The sequence below is a fragment of the Eriocheir sinensis genome, chromosome 11 (genome assembly GCF_024679095.1).
Source record: "Eriocheir sinensis breed Jianghai 21 chromosome 11, ASM2467909v1, whole genome shotgun sequence".
Classification (NCBI taxonomy): domain Eukaryota; kingdom Metazoa; phylum Arthropoda; class Malacostraca; order Decapoda; family Varunidae; genus Eriocheir; species Eriocheir sinensis.
The window spans coordinates 19,856,993-19,879,809 of record NC_066519.1 but is presented as its reverse complement, the minus strand read 5'-3'; the positions used below and the strand labels follow the sequence as shown (position 1 = coordinate 19,879,809).

Sequence of the window (22,817 nt, the reverse complement as noted above, 5' to 3'; positions counted from 1 at the left end):
CCTCCTCCTCCTCCCCCCTTTCCCCTACTTCATAACCCTCCCTCTGCCCTCCTCCTCCTTCTTTCTCCTCCCTTCCCATACCCCCAAACCCTCTCCCTATCCTCCTCCTCCCTTTCCCTATTCCAAACCCTCCTTCTCTCCTCCTCCAACTAACTCCCTTTCCCTACTCCTAAACCCTCCCTCTGCCCTTCTCCTCCTTCTTTCTCCTCCCTTCCCATACTCCAAAACCCTCCGTCTCTATTTCTCCTCCTCCTTTTCCCTACTCTGTTGTTCCCTAGGTCTGCTGTTGTTTGTTCTTCCTTTGTGTTCCTTTGTGTACTCCAAAACCCTCCGTCTCTCCTCCTCCTCCTTTTCCCTACTCCAAAAACCTCCGCCTCTCCCCCTCCTCCTTTTCCCTACCCCAAAACCCTCCGCCTCTCCTCCTCCTCCTCCTCCTCCTCCTTCCCCTACTTCATCTACACAGTCTGGTGGTTCTGTCCTTGCTCCATATAAATAACTGTAGTCCTCCTTTGCGTCGGGTCCTCGTGTCACGCCTCGGAGCCACGCCGCGGGAGAAAAAGGGAAGTCGAGACACGAATTTCCCCTCTTCTTTATCTCCCTCCTTCTGTATTCGACGGAGTGTGACGGGCTGTTGTGTGTGCGTGTGTGTGTGTGTGTGTGGGGGGGGGGGATGGTGTATGGGTGTTAAGGGGGTATGTATGGGGTATGTATGGTGATGGGAGTAATGATGATGGTGGTGGTTATGATGGTGGTTGTTGTGACCGTTTATGGAGGTGTGTGGGTGTGATAGGTGTGGTGAGTGTGTTGGAGCGTTTGGTGATGAGTGTGGTAATGATGGTGTTGATAAAGGGGAACAGGTGAGGAGGAGGGAAGGAGAGGAAAGGAGGGTTCGTGGTTGTTTACTGTCTAGGAGAAAGATATTGATTAAACACAGACAGACAGATAGAGACAAACCATTCCAATTCCGTCATATCATTCTCCCATCACACACAACCTCTTACTAATTACATCAACGCCAAACTCACATGAATAAATAACCCCGTTCTCTTTTTTATGGGTAACTGAAGGAAAATAATAAAGGACATAAAGTGAAGGTAAATTACGAGCATATAGATTCAATCCCTAATAGTCGATGTAAAACTCGGGGGTGTGTAGAGCGTCCCGTCCCCCCCCCCCACCCCCTCCCACCGTCTTCTTTCTACGGCTGACTAAAGTAAACAGACCGAAAACGAGGAGCCGGAGAAGGACGTGTAGGCAGCTGGTTAAGTCCTGTGTGTGATGATACTCTGTTGGGTAATATAATACAGGGTAGAGGTAATAGGAAAGAGAGAGAGAGAGAGAGAGAGAGAGAGAGAGAGAGAGAGAGAGAGAGAGAGAGAGAGAGAGAGAGAGAGAGAGAGAGAGAGAGAGATAGAGAGAGAGAGAGGAAGAAAAACCAGAGAAAGAAAGAAAGGATGAGAGGAGAGAGAGAAACAGTATTACAAAGAATTAGACTTAAGGTGAACCAGTAAAGAAAACGAAGCTGTGAGAGAGAAAGAAAATAAGAAAGTAAGAAACAAGAAAAAAAAGAAAACGAAAGAAAAAATAACACAGCAGGAGATACGTAATAAGTTAAAAAAGAAAGAAAAAAAAAGAAATAACAGCAGCAGATACACTAAAAAGGTCAACAATCCTTAACACCAACAAACCTCAATCTCACCTTTGGATATGCATTGCGTGAGCGTGACGGAAGGAACAAGAGTAACTTAATTGATCAAAGATTGTTAGGCTCCACTGCAGACGAGACTTTTCAGCGACAGACTCGATCGTTCCTTCACCTCACTTCACTAGGAACGAAAGCATTGGACTGACGAGAGAGAGAGAGAGAGAGAGAGAGAGAGAGAGAGAGAGAGAGAGAGAGAGAGAGAGAGAGAGAGAGAGAGAGAGAGAGAGAGAGAGAGAGAGAGAGAGAGAGAGAGAGAGAGATTGGTCAAGAGGTAAGGGGGAGTAGTGGAAAGGAAGGGAAGAAATGGAAAGATGGGGAATGAGTTGATGGTGTAGGGGAGGGAGTGGAAGCAAAAGAGGAAGGCAAAGAAAAGAAGGAATAGAGAGGATGGAAGATGAAGGGTAAAACGGTAAGAGGAGGAGGAGTGGAAAGGAAGGAAAGGAGTGGAAGGCAAGTTGAGGGATAGAGATGGAGTTGATGGTGAATGGGAGGGAGTAGAAGAAGGAGAAGAAGGGAAAGAATAAAAAGGAAGAAAGGGGAAGGGTTAAAAGGTAAGCGGAGGAATAGAAAAAGAAAGGAAGAGAAGGAAAAAAGTAAGGGAAAAGAAGGAGTAGCAGAATGTAGTAGAGGGATGAAAAACAAAGGGAAAGGAAAAGGTAGAGAGATAAGTAGATAAGGAGCAAAAGATAGTGACGTATTGAAAGAGCAAGGAAGAGTAGGAGGAGGAGGAGGAGGAGAAACAATAAGAAAGTAAAGAAAGAGCGTATCATTTCAGAAAAGGAAGAAGGAAACGAAGCAAGGAAGAGTAGGAGGAGGAAAAGAAGGAGGAGAAAGAATAGAAAGTAAAGAAAGAGATTATCATTACAGAAAAGGAAGAAGGAAACGAAGCAAGGAAGAGTAGGAGGAGGAAAAGAAGGAGGAGAAAGAATAAAAATGTAAATAAAGAGATTATCATTACAGAGAAGGAAGAAGGAAAAGAAACAAGGAAGAAGAAATTTAAAACAGGAGAGAGATAAAAAGAGAACGACTAGATAAATGAGAACCTTGAAGAGGAGAAAATGGTGAAAGAGAAAAGAAGAAGAAGAGGAGGAAAAGAAGAAAAGGAAAAAACACACGAAACCAAAAACACACACACACACACACACACACACACACACTAAAAAAATAAATAACAGCAACAAGCAACACTCTCGACCGAAACAAGACACCCTCTCTCTCTCCCTCTCCCTCTCCCTCTCTCAGCTGAAGCATTCCAGTACTACTCTTTTAGGCTCACAAACCCGAGAGTCCCTTTGCGCCCATGTTCCAGGTGAGGTGACAAGAGTTAGCGACAGGACAGGTGTGAAAGGAGCCAGGTGACAGGTATGAACTGGCTGTTTGGAGGGAAGGAGAGGCAGGGAAGGGAAGGATAGAAAGTGATATTTGAGGAGGAAAAAGAAGGGAAAGAGGAAGAAATGGAGGAGGAGGGAAGGGAGGGAAGAGGAAGAAATGGAGGAGGAGGGAAGGGAGGGAAGGGGAGGCAGGGAAGGGAAGGAAAGAAAGTGATATTTGAGGAGGAAAAAGAAGGGAAAGAGGAAGAAATGGAGGAGGAGAAGGGAGGAAGGAGAGGGAAGGGAAGGATAGAAAGTGATATTTGAGGAGGAAAAAGAAGGGAAAGAGGAAGAAATGGAGGAGGAGGGAAGGGAGGGAAGGAGAGGCAGGGAAGGGAAGGAAAGAAAGTGATATTTGAGGAGGAAAAAGAAGGGAAAGAGGAAGAAATGGAGGAGGAGGGAAGGGAGGGAAGGAGAGGCAGGGAAGGAGAGGCAGGGAAGGGAAGGAAAGAAAGTGATATTTGAGGAGGAAAAAGAAGGGAAAGAGGAAGAAATGGAGGAGGAGGGAAGGGAGGGAAGGAGAGGCAGGGAAGGGAAGGATAGAAAGTGATATTTGAGGAGGAAAAAGAAGGGAAAGAGGAAGAAATGGAGCAGGAGGGAAGGAAAGGGAAGGATAAAAAGAGTGATATTTGAGGAGGAAAAACACGGAAAAGATGAAGAAATGGAGGAGGGAAGGGAAGGAAAGGAAGGAAAGTGAAATACGATGAATCTGAAAGAAAAACTAGAGAAAAAAGAGAAGCAAAAAGAAGTAAAGAGGGAAGGGGAGGGAAGGAGAGCAAGGAAAGGAAAGGAAGACAAATTGATATACGATGAATCTTGAAGGAAAAGAAGAGGCAGAGAAAGAAGGTAAAAGGTAGAAAGAGAAGAAGAGAAGGGAAGAGAAGATAGACGGAGGAAAGGGGAGGAAATTAAATACAGATGGAAAAGGAGAGTCAGAGAGGGGAAAGTAAAAGATAAAAAGATAAGAAGAGAAGGGAAGAAAAGATAGGAGGAGGGAAAGGGAGGAAAGAAAAGACATGGAAAAAAGGGAAGAAAAATAATATATGATGAATCTGGAGGAAAAAGGAGAGGCAGAGAAGGGAAGATGAAAGGTAGAAAGAAAAGAAGAAAAGGGAAGAGAAGGGAAAAAAAGATATGCGTAACTTTGCCAGGAGGAGAAAGAGGAGAAACAGGAAGTGTTGAGGAGGAGGAAAGGGAAGGAAAGTAGAGGCAGGGAAGAGAACAAAAGAGTGAAATACAAGGATTCTGAAAGGGAGAAGGAAGCGGCAGGCGTAGGATTACCAGGAAGACGAGGAGGAGGAGGAGGAGAAAGAAGAAAAACAGGAGGAGGTGAAGGAGGAAGGAAAGCAAGAGGAAGCGGAAGAAGAGAAAGTGAGAGAAAAAGAAAACGAGGAAAAGGAAGGAGGAAGAAGAGAAGGAAAACAAGGAGATGGAGGAGAAAGAAGAAAAAGAAGAGGAAGAACATAGAAAAAAGAAATCAATATCCTTGGATGATTTGAAAGGCAATAAGTATGTCACGTTGGGCTGGATTTAGTTGGGTTGGGTTAGGCTCGGTTAGGTTAGGTTAGGTTAGGTTAGGCTAGGTTGAATTGGGATGGGTTAGGTTAGGTTGGGATAGGCTGGGTTGAGTTGGGTTGGGTTCGGTTAGGTTGGGATAGGCTGGGTTGAGTTGGATTAGGATAGATTTGGTTGGGTTAGGTTAGGTTAGGTTAGGTTAGGTTGGGTTAGGTTGAGATACGGGTTCTATTCTCCTCTTTCATCTTCATTCTCTCTTTCTTCTCCCTTCTCCGTTTCCCTTTCTTTTTTATCTCCTTTTTCCTTCTCCTCTACTTTCTTCTCTTTTTCCCTCCTTTCCCTCTCAGCGTCTTCCCATTTTTTTTCATTCTTTTCTTTTTTTGTCGCTTTTCTTCTTCCTCTCTTTCTTGTTTGCATATTTTTTTTTGTCTATATTTTCTTTTCCAATATCTTTCCTCTATAATTCATTTCTTATTAATTGTTGTCCTCGTCCTCGTCCTTCTCCTCCTCCTCCTCCTCCTCCTCCTCCTCCTCCTCAGTGCAGAAGGAGATGGTGAGATTGGCAGCCTGTCTCACACAATTTCCCCTCTGTGGCATGATTCTCTCTCTCTCTCTCTCACACACACACACACACACACACACACACACACTCCCTTTTGTAAGCTCTCCTGCAACTCAAATTTTTCTGTCATTTATTTGATCTCCCTTTTTCACATTTTTTTAATCCCCGGATCTCACGGCAAAGCATATTGGTCCCCATGACACGAGCCGGGACGGGGGCGGGAAAGGGGGTCGGTATTGGGCGGCATTTGGCTATCCGGGCCAGGCTTCGAGTGGACAGACTAGGCAGATTGGGGTTTCGAGGTGAGGTATGGAGAGAGATGGAAGGGAGGAGAGTTGAACGGTGGATAGATATTGGTGTGAGGTGAATGTAGGAATAGAAGGGTGAAGAATTAAAGGGTTGATTGGAATTGCACTGAGATAGATACGAAAATTGAAAAGAAGGAAATGACAAGAGTCTAACCGTCTAGCATCCTCTCCACACAAATGATACTACTTAAATAGTAATCACATTACAGGCAGCTGAGAAAAGAGCACGAATAAACACGGGAGAGGAATGATAGAGAAGGTTTGACTTACCTGGTGCGGAGTCGTATACACGGAAGTCAATCTGGACAACCGAGGACACTGTGCACACAATCACCACCAAGGTGTAACAAAAATCAATAATGAACTCCCCCAAACACGTAACAGTGATATAACCGGCTATTAAACCTCACCACAGTATTTCAAGTATAGCAACAACACAGCCTTTAGGCCAACACTGTGGGGAGGCTAAATAGAACAAGGTTAAAGATCACCTGGTGTGGGGTCGGGACAGTAGCACAGATATAACGTAGCACAGCTCAAGACGAGACCAGAGGCGGCAGGATAAGAGTTCCGTCCCCTCTCTATACAGCGGCTTGAACAGGCAGAGAGAGAATCACTTGAGGACCTCAGCCCAGAGTGGTGTGGATGTATGTTGCCGGCAGAAGACTGGCGGTCACTGAGGATATCAACAAGACGGAGATCAGTCAACACCACCGAAAAGAGTGAACTGAGGGGAATATGGAAACGGAAAAGAAGGAAATGATAAAAGTTGATAAATATGGAATTGAGATACACGTAAATAGGGAGAGGAAGAGAATAAATGATCGATAGGAATTAAAGTGAGGTGGACGTGGCAATAGAAAGGAAGGGAAATACAGGAGTGGAAAGAGACTGGATTGAGGTCGACATGGGAATGGAGAGGAAGAAACAGAGGATATTTGGAAATGAAAAGGAAGGAATGGATATACAAGGGTGAATGCAGACTGGACTTACTGAATATGGAGACGGAAAGGAAGAGGATTGAAGAGCGGATAGCAATTGGAATCAGACGAATGTGGAAATTGAAAGAAAGAGAAAAACAGGAGTGGATAGACGTTAGACTGAGGCAAATGATGAAATAGAAAAAAAACGAATAACAAAGGTAAAGAGAGACCTGACTGAAGTAGATATTGAAACGGAGAGGAGGAGAAACAAAGAGTGGGTAGCAATTGGAATCAGGCGAATGTGAAAATAGAAAGAAGAGGATAACAAGAGCAAATAGAAATTGGACTCGGGTAGATATGGAAATTCAATGGAAGGGAATAACAAGAGAGTCGATTGAACTTGATATTGGTAAAGGATATAGGAAAAATTGACACTTGTTCAGTTGGTGAGGACTAGATAGAAGAGACGAGGGGTAGAGAGGTTTAAAAATAGACCCAGAGCGAGAAAAATGATCGGCATGGAGAGGGAGGGAGGGAGGAGTGAGCGTGCGACAAAGAGGCGTGTGAATATGGTGCATGTAAGGTGAGTTTGAGCAAAGGTGAGGACAGGTAGGGTTGTGACGCGAGGTGAGGTGAGGTGACATGCATTTTGTGAGTGAAACGGTGATCTCTGGGCAAGGGAGTAAAGTGGTTCTGTGAAAGGGGAATGATCAAAAGGGAGGATGATAAAAAGAACCGTGATTTGAGTATATTAAAAAAGTAGATGGATATATTTTGGCAAAGATAGAACAGAAATAAAACGAAATATACCGGGATCTGAGATAAAGAAATTTGAAAAGGGAGGAAGAGAGAGGAATAGAGTGTTTAAATGAGGAAAAAAATCTGAGAAAGAAACAAATGGGAAACAAGAAGAGAACGAAGAAGAGGAGAAATAGGAGGAGGAGGAGGAATAATGAAGAGAAGGAGGAGAAAGAGGAGAAGGAGGACATGGAGAAAAACAATAAGCAGAAAAAAGACTTTGAAAATTGATAAAAAAGAATAATGGAGAACAAGTAGAAAAAAGATGAATTAAAACTTAAGAGCGATGACCAGAACGAGAACTTGGAAGACCAGAAGTAGAGCGCGGAGGACGAAGGTAGATAGGAAGAGAATGACAAGGAGGAGGAGGAGGAGGAGGAGGAGGAGGAGGTTATGGTTGTGACAGGTCGCTTATCCAAGACTTCCCGCCGCGCATGTCCCCTCGTGGGCTATTAACGGGCAATGGTGGTGGTGGTGGTGGTGGTGGTAGTATTGATGGTAGAACTCAAATTGATGGTGGTGCTGGTAGTGGTGGTGGTGGTGGTGGTGGTGGTAGTTGTGGAGGTGGTAAAAGAAATATGAATAGTGGTGGTGGTGGTGGTGGTGGTGGTGATGTTGCACTATTGTTTTTTTCCGCGTTTGTCTGTTGTACCTCAAACTTTTTTTATATTTACATTTTCTCACTGTTATTGTTGTTTTTGTTGTTGTTGGTCCTGACACCGCTGACGTGTAGTGTGAATCTGTGCCGTTGACGAGAACCTGGTGATGACGGTGGTGGTGGTGTTGACAGCTGATGGTGATGAAGGGCTTATGTTGCGCACGCCCCCTCTTCCCCCCCCCAAAAAAAAAAAATACTGTAAAAATACCTGTCACATTCATATCAGGGTCGTGTGCTGGTGATGGTGATGGTGATGGTGGTGGTGATGGTGGAGGGTCGGGGTACATAAGGCTCAGATGGTGGTAGTGGAAATGGTGATGACGATGATACAGATAGGGTTGTTGTTGTTGTTGTTGTTGTTGGTGTTGGTGGTGGTGATGATGATACCGGTAATAAAAGATAATGGTGGTGTTGAGGGAGATAGTGGAAGAAGTGGCGGTGATGATGGTGGTGATATTAGATGTGGTAGAGGTAGTATTGGTATCTGTGGCGGTGTGGTGGTGTGGTGGTGATGGTGATGAGGATGTTCAGTATTGCATTAATGGTGTTGCTGTTGTTGTAGTTGTTGGTGATAGTGGTGGTGGTGGTGGTGGTGGTAGTGATGTTAGGCGTGGTATTAATGTGGTGGTTGTGATGATGATACTGAAATTGGTATTGTGGTGGTGGTGGTGGTGAGGGTGGTGGTGATAATAAGTGTGGTATTGATGTTAGTGGTTCTGGTGGATGCGAGTTGCAGGTGGAGGTCATAGTTGCTGTTGTTATTGTTCTTGTTGTTGTTGTTTGTGGTGGTGGTGGTGGTGGTGGTGGTGGTGGTGGTAATGTCATCTGCGGGACTCCCAGGTGCCGTGGGGTACACCTGGCAGCTTAATTAACAGGATGTCCAGGTAACGGGGAAGCTTTTGCTCTAGGTAAGACTGTTCCATTAAAGGGGAGGGGAAAGAGAGAGAGACGGAACACACCTCCAGCATCGCCTCAGCATCAAACTGCCATAGCAATTACCTCTCTCACCCCACACTCACCTTTATTAGGGCAAAGAGAAGGCAGGTAGCGGTAGGGAAGGTGAGATGAGGAGGAGAACAAGATGCAATTGGACGATGAGAATTGGAGGAGGAGTAAGGCGTGAAGGAAGATGATCAAGAGCTGAAGGAAAACACAGGTGGAGATAAAGAGGAGTTTCAGAAGGAGAAAGGAGGACAGAAAAAAGACTACAAAGAAGAGGAGAAGGTTGTTAATGAGAAAAGAAGGACAGAACGAATGCTGAGTGGAGGAAAAGTATATTGTGGAGGTGAAAAGAGAGCAGGAGGAAAACATGAATTAGATACCAAAAAGGACTGTAAGAAGATAGGACAAGAAAGGTAAGGAAAGAAGAGAAGGAGGGATAGGAGGAGGATGAGAAGAATATAGAGAAAGATGAGCAAGAACAAGAACAAGAGAAGTCGGGGAGGAAAAGCAGAACAGGAAAAATTAAGTTGAAAAATGTAGAATAAAACAAGAAGAGAAGGAAGAGGAGAAGGAAGAGGAGGAGGAGAAACACAAGATAGAGGAAGATGAATGAAAACAGGGACAAGTTTAGGCGGAAGAGGTTGTTTAGGAGGACAGTGATAAGGAGGAGGAAGATTAGGAGGAGGAAGAGGAGGAGAAGGAGGAAGAAGATAAGGTAAAGAGGACTCTCCTGTTTATCTAAATAGGGAGATGGCTCATTATAATGTTGTATGGAGGAGGAGGAGAAAGAGGAAGAGGAGGAGGAGGAAGAAGAGGAGGAGAAAGGGGAGGAGGAGGAGAAGGCGGCTCTTTGTGGTAATCAAGGGCCTGGTTAATTAAGGAAGAGAAGAGGGAGGAAGGATGAAGAAGGAAGCGGAAGAGGAGGAGGAGAGAGAAGAAGATGAAGATGAAGAACAAGAACAAGAAGTTGAAGAAAACAAAACAAAAAAGAAGAAAAAGAAGAAGAAAAATAAGAAAAAAAACATCTGAATATATAAAAAGAAACAAATGTAATGGAAGAACCAGAGAGAGAGAGAGAGAGAGAGAAAATAATACCACGTCATCTTAGCATCTTAGCACTTAATTAGCTACTCTAAGCATCCCTTCCTTCCTCTCCCTCCACCTCTCCCCAGCATCCTTCCTCTCCCTCTCCCCAGCATCCTTCCTCTCCCTCTCCTCAGCATCCTTCCTCTCCCTCCACCTCTCCCCAGCATCTTTCCTCTCCCGACCCTCCCCAGCATCCCTTCCTCTCCCTTCACCTCTCCTCAGCATCCCTCCTCTCCTCAGCATCCTTCCTCTCCCACTTCTCCCCAGCATCCCGTCTTATCTCCCGCTCTCACTCCCCTTTTTTCCTCTCTGCCTTCCCTCTTGGAGCATCTTATCAGAGCAAAAAGACGCGTATAACGAGATCTGATGCCGCTAAGTGGGTAGAGAGAGGAGGGAGCTTACATTTTCCCTCTTCTCCCCTCCTCTCCCCTCCCTCCTCCTCCTCTCTCCCTCTCCCTCCCCCATTTCCCTCGCCGTCTCCTTCCTTATCTTCTCTTTTTAATTATCTGCCTCATGTTTCTCCTGTACTCTTTCACCTTCCTTTATCATCTTCTCCCCTCTTTTTTGTCTTCTACCCTCTTTTTTTTCTTCTCCCCTCTTTTTTTTTCTTCTCCCCTCTTTTTCTTCTTCCCCCCTCTTTTTCTTCTCCCCTCTTCTTCTCCCCTCTTTTTCTTCTTCTCCCCTCTTTTTCTTCTTCTCCCCTCTTTTTCTTCTTCTCCCCTCTTTTTCTTCTTCCCCCCTCTTTTTCTTCTTCTCCCCTCTTTTTCTTCTTCTCCCCTCTTCTTTTCCCCTCTTTTTCTTCTTCTCCCCTCTTTTTCTTCTTCCCCCTCTTTTTCTTCTTCCCCCTCTTTTTCTTCTTCCCCCCTCTTATTCTTATTCTCCCCTCTTCTTCTCCCCTCTTTTTCTTCTTCGCCCCTCTTTTTCTTCTTCTCCCCTCTTTTTCTTCTTCTCCCCTCTTTTTCTTCTTTTCCCCTCTTTTTCTTCTTCTCCCCTCTTTTTCTTCTTCTCTCTTTTTCTTCTTCTCCCCTCTTTTTCTTCTTCTCCCCTCTTTTTCTTCTTCTCCCCTCTTTTTCTTCTTCTCCCCTCTTTTTCTTCTTCTCCCCTCTTTTTCTTCTTCTCTCTTTTTCTTCTTCTCCCCTCTTTTTCTTCTTCTCCCCTCTTTTTCTTCTTCTCCCCTCTTTTTCTTCTTCTCCCCTCTTTTTCTTCTTATCCCCTCTTTTGCTTCTTCTCTTTTTCTTCTTCTCCCCTCTTTTGCTTCTTCTCCCCTCTTTTTCTTCTTCTCCCCTCTTTTTCTTCTTCTCTCTTTTTCTTCTTCTCCCCTCTTTTGCTTCTTCTCCCCTCTTTTTCTTCTCCCCTCTTTTTCTTCTTTTCCCCTCTTTTTCTTCTTCTCCCCTCTTTTTATTCTTCCCCCTTCTTTTTCTTCTCCCTCTTTTTCCCCCCTTTCCACTCGCCTCCTCTTCCTTATCTTTTTTTTTATGATCATGTTTTTCGTCTACTCTTTCACCTTCTTGCATCATCTTTCTCTTTTTTTCATCTTCTTGACCTTTCTCCTCTCCTTGATGCCCTCTTTTTCTCTTCTTTTTTTCTTCTTCCTCTTCATTCACCGTACTTCCGTTTTTCTATATGTCTTCTCTTCTCTCCTTTCACCTTTTCCCTTTTTTTTTTTCTTCTTCACGATCTTTCTCTCCGAATTTATCCTCCTCTCTCTCCGTTTTGTTCTCCTTTATCTCTTTATTCCCCCTTTTCTCCCTTCCTTTCTTCTTTCCTCCCTCCCTTTTCTCGTTTTCCTCCCTCTTCCTTTCTTTGCTCCTTTTTCTTCTTTTTTTTATCGGTTTTTACTTTCTCTACCATTCCTTTTTATTCTTTTCTCATCTTAGCTTCCTCTCCTCTCTTCCTCTCCTCATTCACTATTTTTTTCTCTTATTTTACTCTTTCTTTCCTTTGTTCTTTATTTTTTTATTTATCTTTCTTTTCCTCCTCTTTCCCGTCCGTGACTTATCTCCTCTTCTTCTTCATCCTCATTCTCACTTTACTACTGGTTCGTCTCTTTCTCCTCCTCCTCCTCCTCCTCCTCCTCCTCCTCCTCGTCCTTCGTAACATGATATCTCTTACTTGCTGGGCTCCATTTTGCTTCAGTCTCCCTTTTCGTCCAATCTTTCCGCTCTGGTGCAAAAAGTCTCGTTATTTCTGCCACCTTCCTGTCAAATCTTAGCACGGGGACGCAAGAGTAAGGGAGCTGTCTAGTTTTGGGTCTTCACTTCTTGTTATTAGTCCGGAAATGAGGAGTGTGGTAGCTTGGGACTTCTTTTTCTTACCTCTCCTTTTATTTCATCTTGCCTTGTGTCACTGGTCGCTTGTTATCTTGTGAACTTTGATGTGAATGATGTGGATATGTTTAGTGTGTGTGTGTGTGTGTGTGTGTGTGTGTGTGTGTGACCTTAGTGTTAGTGTTTGTCTTTTTCTCTCTCCGTCTCCTTTTCTGGTGTTCCTCTTTTTTTCGTTGTTGTTGTTTATGTTGAAATGTTTATTGTGTTTCTTCAGTGTGTGCTTATCTCTGTTTGTTTCGCTTTGTCCTGTTCTTTTATTCTTGTATGATGTGTTGTATTGGATGTTGAAGTGTTTTCTGCGTCCTTCTCTCTCCTTCTCTTTCTGCCTCACTCTTTCTTGTTCTCAGATTCTTGTGTGTTGTGTCCCATATGACGTTAAAATGTTCAGTGTCTGTTCTCTGTCTCTCTTTCTTCCTCTGCTTCACTAAATCTTGTTCTTTTGTTCTGTATTTTGTTATCTTTTTGGTGGAAAATCTTGAGTATGTCGTCTTGCTGTCTCTTTCCTTTATATCCACTCAACCTTAATTCTTTTTTCCTTTTTTATTTACCTTTACTTATCCTTGCCTCTCTACCTATATTATCATCTTACCTTCCGCTTCCTCCACCTCCACCTCCTCCTCCTCCTCCTCCTCCTCCTCTTCCTCTGCCATAATTCCGTCTCAATTCCTACGCACCTCATAAACTCCACTCACCCATCCTATCTCTCTCTCTCTCTCTCTCTCTCTCTCTCTCTCTCTCTCTCTTATCTCCCCTCCCTCCCCACCTTCCTCACTTTCTCCCTCTCCCTCTCCCCTTCCTTCCTTCCTTCCTATCCCCCTCCCTCCCTCCCTCCTACCCCCCCCCTTCCTCCCTTTCCTCCCTTCATAACGCTGCATTGACTGGGTATTATAACGGAATTATGGGACGTATAAGCCTCCTCCTCCTCCTCCTCCTCCTCCTCCTCCTCTTCTTCTTCTTCTTCTTCTTCTTCCTCTTCCTCTTCCTCCTCCGCCACTTCGCCTTTCTCAGCGGCGTCAAAAATTGTGACAGATGCATTTCGTTTCCACATTCTGAGAGAGAGAGAGAGAGAGAGAGAGAGAGAGAGAGAGAGAGAGAGAGAGAGAATAGTAATGCGATCCGCCTTGTCAGTTTTCATTTGTGTTTCCATCTAGACTCTCTCTCTCTCTCTCTCTCTCTATCTATCTATCTATCTATTATTATCTATTATTATTGTTATTATTATTATTATTATTATTATTATTATTATTATTATTATTATTATTATTATTATTATTATTATTATTATTATTACTATTATTTTTATACCACCAAGATCTATGTTATTGGCAGTTGCATCATATGTTTGTTTTACAGGAGAGTGACAGTGTGTGTGTGTGTGTGTGTGTGTGTGTGTGTGTGTGTGTGTGTGTGTGTGTGTGTGTGTGTGTTCTGTGCCTGCTGTCTCCCTGTCCGTCAGTATTCCATGACTTGATCAACACTTGGACGTCACGGCTTCAGAAGTTTTATGTTACTTCTTTCTACTTGGAGTCTAGTTAAAACTCGCCCTTTCTCTCCCTCTCCCTCTCTCTTTATTTCTGCCCCGTTCCTTTTCCCCTTCCACCAAACACTGTCTCCCTACATTCTCTCTCACTCCCCCTTTCCTACCCCTTTTCCTATCCTTTCGTTTCCCTCTCCCTCCCCCTTTCCTATCCTTTCGTTTCCCTCTCCCTACCCCTCTCCCTTTGCTCTCTCCCTTCCCCTTTCCTACCTCTCTCCCTAACCCTCCCTTCCCCTCTTCCTACCCTCTTCCTCCCTCTCCTTTTTCTCCCCCCTTCCTTCCCCTCTCCCTTTACACTCTCTCCCCTTCTTATCCCTCTCCCCTTACCCTCTTTCCACCCCCTTCCTCCCCCCTCCCTCTGTTCCCCCTTCCCCCAGCACTCAATCTCGGACCATTAACATTTCCCCGTCAGAGGTAAGCACAGTTGAAAGTGAAGGTGATAGGTGTCAGGAGCAGGGCCTCAGGGATCTCGTTCGCCCCCCGACTTCCCTGCAGGCGGCGGGTGTTGGTGCCGCTGCTTAGGGCCCCAGCTGTGCCCCGCCAGGTTGCCGCTAGTGCCGCCCCGAGCCTGAAGTCATGTAGTGTAATGCCTTTCCTCGCTGGCCTTGTCAACATTACTCCCACGGTTATGTCCTCCAACTCCTTCTTACGCCCTCCCCTCTCCCTCCTCCTTCTCTTCCTTCCTCCCTCCCCGTACTTTCCCCTTCTCCCCCTCCCTCTTGCAGCTCCTTCTTATTCCCTCCCTCTCTCCCTCCTCCTTCTCTCCTTCCTCCCTCCCCATACTTTCCCCTTCTCTCCCTCCCTCTTGCAGCTCCTGACGTCCTCCCTCTCTCCCTCCTCCTTCTCTCCCTTACTCCCTCCCCATACTTTCCCCTTCTCTCCCTCCCTCTTGCAGCTCCTTCTTACGCCCTCCCTCTCTCCCTCCTCCTTCTCTCCCTTACTCCCTCCCCATACTTTCCCCTTCTCTCCCTCCCTCTTGCAGCTCCTGACCTCCTCCCTCTCTCCCTCCTCCTTCTCCCTTCCTCTCTCCCCGTTCTTTCCCCTTCTCTCCCTCCCTCCAAGTTCTTACCTCCTGACCTCGACCTCTCTTTCCTTCTCTCTCTCTTTATTTCCTTTCTTGGTTCTCTTTCTTTTGTTTTTACCGTATAAATGTTTAGTCTTTTTTTCTGTTTATCTTTTATTTTATTTTTCTTGGTCCTCTTTCTTTCATTCTCGCTTTCTAAATTTGCTTCCTCTATCGTTTTCCTTTTCATATCTTTTATTTCTTTGCTTTCTTTCCTCTGTCTTTCCTTCTTGCCTTTCATTTCCTTGCTTCCTCTTGTCTCTTATTTCCTTTTTATCTTCTTTTTACTTCCTCATAATCTCTCTTTCCATTCTGTCACGTTTTTTCTTTACTTGCTTTTCTCTTTATATCTTCTCCTTTTCCTAATCCCTATCTTTCTGCTTTCATTTCTTATCCCTCTTTTTCATATCTTCCTCTCTTCCTCTCTCCCTTATCCATTCTTCCCTGCCGCTTTCTCTTTTTTGCCTCGCTTTTTCCTTTCTTCCTTGCCTTTTTTGTTTATTTTTTCTCTCTTTCTCCTACACTAGCCCCATCTCAGTAATATGTGCGTGAGTGTGTGTGTGTGTGTGTGTGTGTGTGTGTGTGTGTGTGTGTGTGTGTGTGTGTGACCTGTACGCGTTACCTGCAATTAATTAGCGTTTTCCTCACCTGTAAAGTAATTAATCCCTCACACACACACACACACACACACACACACACACACACACACACACCACACGAACATTAGTAAGAAAGAGAGAATGAAAGAAAGAAAGAAGAAAATAAAGAAAAAAGAGAGAAAGAAGAAAAGAAAGAAAAAGGAGAGAAAAGAAAAGAAAGAAAAAATAAATAAATAAAGTAATAAACACAGAGAGAGAGAGAGAGAGAGAGAGAGAGAGAGAGAGAGAGAGAGAGAGAGAGAGAGAGAGAGAGAGAGAGCGCACAAGCACAGAACTACACTTATTACGGTCCCTAAAGGAGGTTGGTCACTTGACTGTGGAGAAAGACGAAAAAAAGGAACACACACACACACACACACACACACACACACACACACACACACACACACACACACACACACACACACACACACACACACACACACACACACACACACACACACACACACATGCACACAAACACCAACAAAGCCATTAGCCTCACCTGCTACCTGCCGGAAAGGACGGTAATCGCCAATCCGGGACATTCTTGCGCGATTTTAAAAGGTAATGGGCTAAGGGGGTCGGGGGGGAGGGAGGGAAGGGAGGGGAAGGGGGGTAAGGAGCAGAAAGAGAGGGGGAGGTGCAGGCAAGAATGGGGAAAGGGAGGGACAGGTAGGAAGGGAATGGAAGGGAGGAGGTGGGATGTAACGGGGTACCGGGGGGCGTTTAAAGGGCGAGGAGGAAGGGAGGAAAGGGGCAAGAAGTGAGGGGAAAGGGTAGGAAGGAAGGAGGAGGGTCAGGCAGGAATTGGAGAAGGGAGGGACAGGTAGGAATGGGATGGAAGGGAGGAGGCAGGGAGGGGAACGGGAAAGAAGGGAGGGGGAGGGCCAGGCAGGAATTGGAGAAGAGAGGAACAGGTTGGGAGGGGACAGAAGGGAGGGGAAGGGAGGGTAGGTTTAACAGGGGAATGAGTGTGGAGGGGGGAGGGAGGGAGGAGGGGCAGGGGTAGAAAATATGAGTGGAAAGTATTGTAAGCGAAACAGGTGGAGAGAGAGGAAAAGTGGAGAAAAGAAGGGAAGTTACACAGGCGAATGAGAAGAGGAGAAGTAGGAGGAGAAGGGTAGAAGAAGGAAGGTGAAAGGAAGATTAAGAAAGAAAAGAGTAGAAAAAGAGGGACGTAAAGAAAGGTTAAAAGTATGGAGTGAGGAAAAGAAGGAGGTTGGAGGGAGAAGCAAAGCAGATGAAGGGAGAGTTAAGAAAGAATGATGGAGAAAATGGGGAGAATATAAAAAAAAGAAGGGGTAGAGAGAGGAGCAGAGAGAGATAGAGGAAGAGAATGAAAGCTTAATAAGGGGAAGCAGAGGTTGAAGAAAAGAAGGTTGTTTAGAAGGTAAAGAAAGAGGGAGAGGGAGAGAGAAGGAGGAAAGGAAGGAAGGAAAGGGAAGAGAGATAAAGGAGGAGAAGGAAGGGGGATAAAAGAAAGGTAAAGGAAGGGAAAGAGAGGATAGATGGAAACAAGGGAGGAGATTAGTAGTTGTTAGAGAGAGAGAGAGAGAGAGAGAGAGAGAGAGGAGAGAGAGGAGAGGAGAGAGAGAGAGAGAGAGAGAGAGAGAGAGAGAGAGAGAGAGAGAGAGAGAGAGAGAGAGAGAGAGGGAAAACAATGATAATGATTTTTTCTTTCCCATCAAGTTAATACGAGTTTGCATCCCTTCCTTTTCCTGTTACGTATATTGAAGTTAGTAATCATGAAGTGTGTGTGTGTGGGGGGGTGGGGGGTGAGTGAGTGAAAAAGTGAGTGAGTGAGTTTGTGTGTGTGGGGGGGGGGGAGGGGTCTTTTTTTTATAATACGATTCTTCAATATTGTTTTCTTTTTTATACAAGATGAAGACGACTCGAAAAACTGGACTTAATAATAATGCGCTTTTTTTTATCTCTTTCTCTTCCAAGTTGATGTTTTATACTTTCTTCTTATTCTTTTTTTTCAGTTCTTATTTCATTTTCTTTTCTTATTTTGTCTCGTTTTTTCTTCATATCCTTATTTTTGTTTTTCTTCATATTCCTCTATTTTCTTTATTTTCCACGTTCTTGCCTTACACTTTCTTCTTGTTCTTTTTTTTTTGTATGGTTTAGGCTTCCCGGTTTAAGGTCCTCGTGTGTGTGTTAGGTCATGGAGAGAGAGAGAGAGAGAGAGAGAGAGAGAGAGAGAGAGAGAGAGACAGAGACAGAGACAGATACAAACATTCATACATATAGACATATAAACAGACAGACAGACAGACGAACAGAAAAGGGAGAGACACGTTGATACAGCCAGACGAACAGAGAGAGACACAATATAGACAGACAGACAGACAGACAGAAATAGAGTCGTTGGGTGCATCTGGTGTGTTTTCTTTTTCCTCTGTATATTTTCTTTCTAGGGCAGACTCATTTAAGTGATGGCTTGAAGAGGGCGGGAAGGAGGAGCAAACTTACAGAGGTTATTATGGACTTTTTTTACATTCATTTTTCGATCACCGGAGACTTATTAAACATCTCTTAACTTGGGCAGATTGTCAGGGAGTTTTAGGGTTTTTTTCTGTAATTTTGACCTTATTAAATATCCCTTTTTTCCTACCCTAATGGTTTCCCGGACTATGCATATTGATTATCCTGAAGTATATGACTGTGTGTGTGTGTGTGTGTGTGTGTGTGTGTGTGTGTGTGTGTTTTCTGTCTGTTTGTCTGTCTGTCTGTCTGCCTCTGTCTGTCTATTTGTGTATCAAGTCTATGTATTGTGTCTGTATGTCTGGCCGTCTATGGCTATCTGTGTCTGTCTGTCTGTCTGTCTGTGTATGTGTGTGTGTGTGGGAGAGGGGTCCGTCTGTCTGTCTGTCTGTATGTATGTATGTATGTATGTACGTTTATATGTCCCTGTGTTACAAGTCCATTTAACTAATACGGACTCCAAAATCTCTCTTCTTTTCTTTCCTATTTCTTCGCTTATTACCTGCAGCAAGGCGGTTCCAGGAAAAGTTTCTGCTCTAAGTGTCTGGACGGCTGTATAATTTTCCTCATTTGCCCTCAGCATCGCCCTCCCCGAAGAGTACTTTCAGCATGCAAATTTCAACGACTCAAAACTCTCCCCAAAAAAATGCTGGGACCGTATGCTCAAACATTTCTCCGCCTAATCACACATATTTGACAAGGCTTTCGTAGAAGTTTGGGGCATTTCCAGGGGTAGTTTTTCATGACCCTAGTGGTAGTTTGACCCTTCTTCTGTACCGTGAACTTAAGAAAACACTCATCAGAACCCGATTGATCTCCTGTTTGGCCTTTGGAAATCATTGATGTGAGAGGCGGAGGGGTCTAAAAATGTCAACCCTTGATCGAAATGAAAAGGTTGAGTCTGTTCTCCGCTTTGAGTCGTTTTATCTTCTTTTTTTTTGTTTGTTTTTGTTTTGTTTCGTTTTTTTCCGACGTGCAATTATAATGTTTTCGAGAATACTTTTTTTTCACTTTTCAAGCTTAAGTTAAAAGAGTTATTATATTTTTTATTTTTATTTACATTGATGGTGTTTATTATCAAAGAGGAAACTATTGTGATTCCTCTTGACGGCCCCGAGAAAACATGTAACTTTGTAAGGGAAAAAGGGAAAAGAAAGGGAAGGAAAGAAGTGAAGAAGAGGGAAAGAGGAAAGGAATGGAAAATAGAAACGGGGAATGAAGTAGAAAGAAAAACTGACAGGAGAAAACATGAATGAAGAGGAAATAAGAGACAAAAAAAATACACGCAAGAAATAAAAAACGAAAAAATAAAAAAATAAAAAAATAAAAGTAAAAATGAAGGTAAAAACAAACAAAAGCAAAACAACCTCACAAAAAAAAAATTATCTCTTATTACACACACACACACACACACACACACACACACACACACACACACACACACTAAAACACGGACGATTCACACAAGTTTTTACGTCCGCCTGCTAATCTTGCTGGAATCACCTTGTTAAAACTTCACGAATTAAATCACTCACGAGAAGGGACGCAAGACAGTGCTATACTCACCACCACCACCACCACCACCACAAAAGGTCTCGATCTTAATATTTCACTCTGGACAACTGAATCTAAACTCCCATTCCTCGATGTTCTTTTGTTTTGAATGGTATTGAGTCTGTCTTGTATTTGAAAGGAATGTTTGAGTAGTAGTAGTAGTAGTAGTAGTAGTAGTAGTAGTAGTAGTAATAGTAATAGCAGTAGTAGTAGTAGAAGTATTAATGATAAATGTAATAATAAGACGAATATGAATAATGATAAGAATAATGATAATAATGATAATAATAATAATCTGGGCCTTTCATATTGTGTTTCTCTATTGGCTTATTGGTTATCCTCCTCCTCCTCCTCCTCTTCCTCTTCCTCCTATTGTGCACGGGTCAGGTTTTCTCAAGGTCTTCAGGAAATACCTTTACTGAATTTACCTTCCAGTTTAATATTGAAAATTCCCCGTGGAGACAATATTCGGGGATTCTGCGCCAGTTTATATTTAAGACCTCATCTATTCACTCCCTTATCGACTTATTGAACCCGGTGGAACGTAAGAACACAAGGGTATCTATTGTAAGTCTAACCCTTCCTGTATTATATATCCATGAAGTTATCTATCTTTTCCTTGCAGGTGTCTATCGTATTGGCACTCACCACATGGCTGCCAACTCATCAATCACTCGGTAAGTACACTATTTTTAGCTTGTCCTTCTTGAATCTATATTTGTCCAACTTAAACCCTTTGCAACGTCTCCTACCCGGCTCCCTTACGACCAGAACCTTATTAACATCACCCTTATTAAAGCTCTTCATCCATTTGTAAACTTCAGTCAAGTCTCCTCGCACCCTTCGCCTTGCTAGAGAATTATATTTGTTTAGCTGCAAGTCATCACTGCGAGTACTTCCCTGCTCTGTTACGATATCTTCAGACTACGATAGACATGGATTCTTGGAAAAATCGTAAATACTAAACAGTACGTCGGATTTCCTTAAATTTGCAACCAAAAGAAAGAAGATAATGTCTATATAAGTATGAGCTAATTTTGTCTTCATCTCATTGTCTCCTTCCTTCTTTCCCTTCCTCCTCTTCCTGTTCTTCTCTTCCCTTCCTCTTTTTTCCCCTCTTCCTCCTTATGACTTTATGGCTAAAAGGGAAGAGAATGAATTAAAGCCTCATTTCATTCTCTCTCATTATGATTATCTTGCCTTCTTCCTTCTTTCCCTCTCTCCTTCTCTTCCCTTCCCTCTCTTCCCTTCCTCCTCTTCCCTTCCCTCTCCTCCCGTCGTCTTCTTTCCCCTCTTCCTCCTTATGACTTCGTGGCTAAAAAGGAAGAGAATAAAATAAAACCTCATCTCATTCTCTCTCATTACGATTATCTTGCCTTCTTCCCTCTTTCCCTTCCTCCTCCTCCCTTCCCTCTCTTCCCTTCCCCCTCTTCCCCTCTTCCTCCATATGACTTAGTGCCTAAAAGGGTAGAGAACAAAGTCTTTAGCGTGCTGATAGACTGTTGTTCCTGTTTCCCTTGATGCGATCCTCTTTCATCATCTTTGGCTCTTTGGTTAATTCTTGGAACCTGCCTAATAGTTTTGACACCTTCGCGGAATTAATGAAAGAGTTTGTTGTGTAGCCTTAAACCTTCGTAACGAATCCATTCTTAATACTATGTGAGTTTGAGATTAATAAAAGAGTTGCAAATATATCAAAAAATACAATGAACTTTTTTTTTAATTAACAATCAATAGAAGAGATTGCTACTTGGATTAATACTACGTGAAGCCTTAAACCTCTGTAACGAATCCAATCTTAATACTATGTGAGTTTGAGATTAATAAAAGAGTTGCAAATATATATAAAAAAAATACACTGAACTTTTTTTTAATTTACGGTCAATAGAAGAGATTGCTACCTCGCTAAATACTACGTGAGTTGGGAATTTGTAAAAGCTGTAGGTACTAAAATAACGTAAATACCGAACACTTTCTTCACTTTTACAATCAGTAGAAAAAAATGCTACCTAAATTAATACCACGTGGAGTTGGGATTTAATAAACGTGTTGGAAATACTTAAATACTCTAAATACCGAACCTTTATTTTTTTCAATTTACAATCAATAGAAAAAAAGGTTATTCCGTATTTCCTGCATCTTGCTCTCTTAACTCTCTGTAAGGCCTATGCAGAGAAGAAGGAAGAGGAGACGGAGAAGAGGGGTGAAAGGATAAAGGGAAGATGGAGATAGGAAGAGAAAATGGGAGAGAGAGAGAGAGAGTAGAAAATAAGGAGGGGAAAAGATTGAAGGGAAGAAAAAGAGTAGATGGGGGGAGGAGAGGAAAATAGAGGGAAGAGAGACAAAGAAAAAAACTAAAAAGGGAGAGAGAGGAAAGGAAGGAAGGAAAGAGAATAGAGGAGAAAAAATAGAAGTAAAAGAGGAAAGGGAAAAGAGAATGACCCAATATTCTCCGACACGTCTCCGTTTCCAGTGGTTTCCCCGAAGCTGACGTGTTGATGGACCCTTTGTGTGAGCGTCTAACCTAATTTTCCCTCGTTTTAAAATTTCCTTGAACTCGATATTAGTTGACTTTTTCTCGTGTTCATCAATTCCCCGAAGCTGAAGAGTTTGTGTATCGTTTCAGTAAGCTTTTCGGAACTTTTTTTTACCTCTGTTGTTTTCCAGCATTATGCATTTTAGATAAGAATTTAGGATAGTTTTTCGCACCCAATGAGCTTATAATATGTTTTTGCCCTCTCCATCTTGTATCTAATGATCTCGGGTATAAAAGAAGAGAGGAAGAAAGGGAAAAGGGAAAAGACTGAAGGGAATGAAAAGATGGAGACAGAAGATTGAAGTGAGGAAGAGAAGAATAGAAGCAGGGGAAGAGAGGAAGAGAGGGAGGAGAGAGAAGATTGAAGGGAAGGGAAAGAGGAAGACAGAGAGGATTGCAAGTGAGGAAGAGGAGAAGCAGGGGAAGAGAGGAAGAGAGGGAGGAGAGAGAAGATTGAAGGGAAGGGAAAGAGGAAGACAGAGAGGATTCCCAGTGAGGAAGAGAAGAGAAGCAAGGGAAGAGAGGAAGAGAGGAAAAAGGGAGAAGACTGAAGAGAAGGGAAAGAGGAAGAAAGATTATTATAAGTGTGGAAGAGGAGACTAGGATATACGTGATGAATCTTTTCGTATTCAGAGAGCTTATGACATGTTTTCAAGGTGTATATAACATGTTTTAATCTCTGCCATTCGAGTACCTATTGATTTTAGAAACCTTAAGTCAGAATTGGTGATCCCTTTCCCACCCAATGACCTCCTAACGTGTCTTTACCGTGTCGTTCCTGTCTGTAGTAATTTGGGACTATAAC

At 43.4% G+C, this 22,817-nt stretch overlaps 1 long non-coding RNA gene across 4 annotated transcripts in view; it reads left to right on the top strand.

Annotated features, from left to right (window-relative positions):
• The window catches only part of LOC126997041 (uncharacterized), a 264,289-nt gene that overhangs the window by 173,842 nt on the left and 67,630 nt on the right, over positions 1-22,817 (top strand). For all 4 annotated transcript variants that reach the window (XR_007751861.1, XR_007751860.1, XR_007751862.1 and 1 more), the window contains exon 4: positions 20,102-20,153. This is a non-coding gene — a long non-coding RNA (uncharacterized LOC126997041). The remainder of the gene's footprint in view (positions 1-20,101; positions 20,154-22,817) is intronic.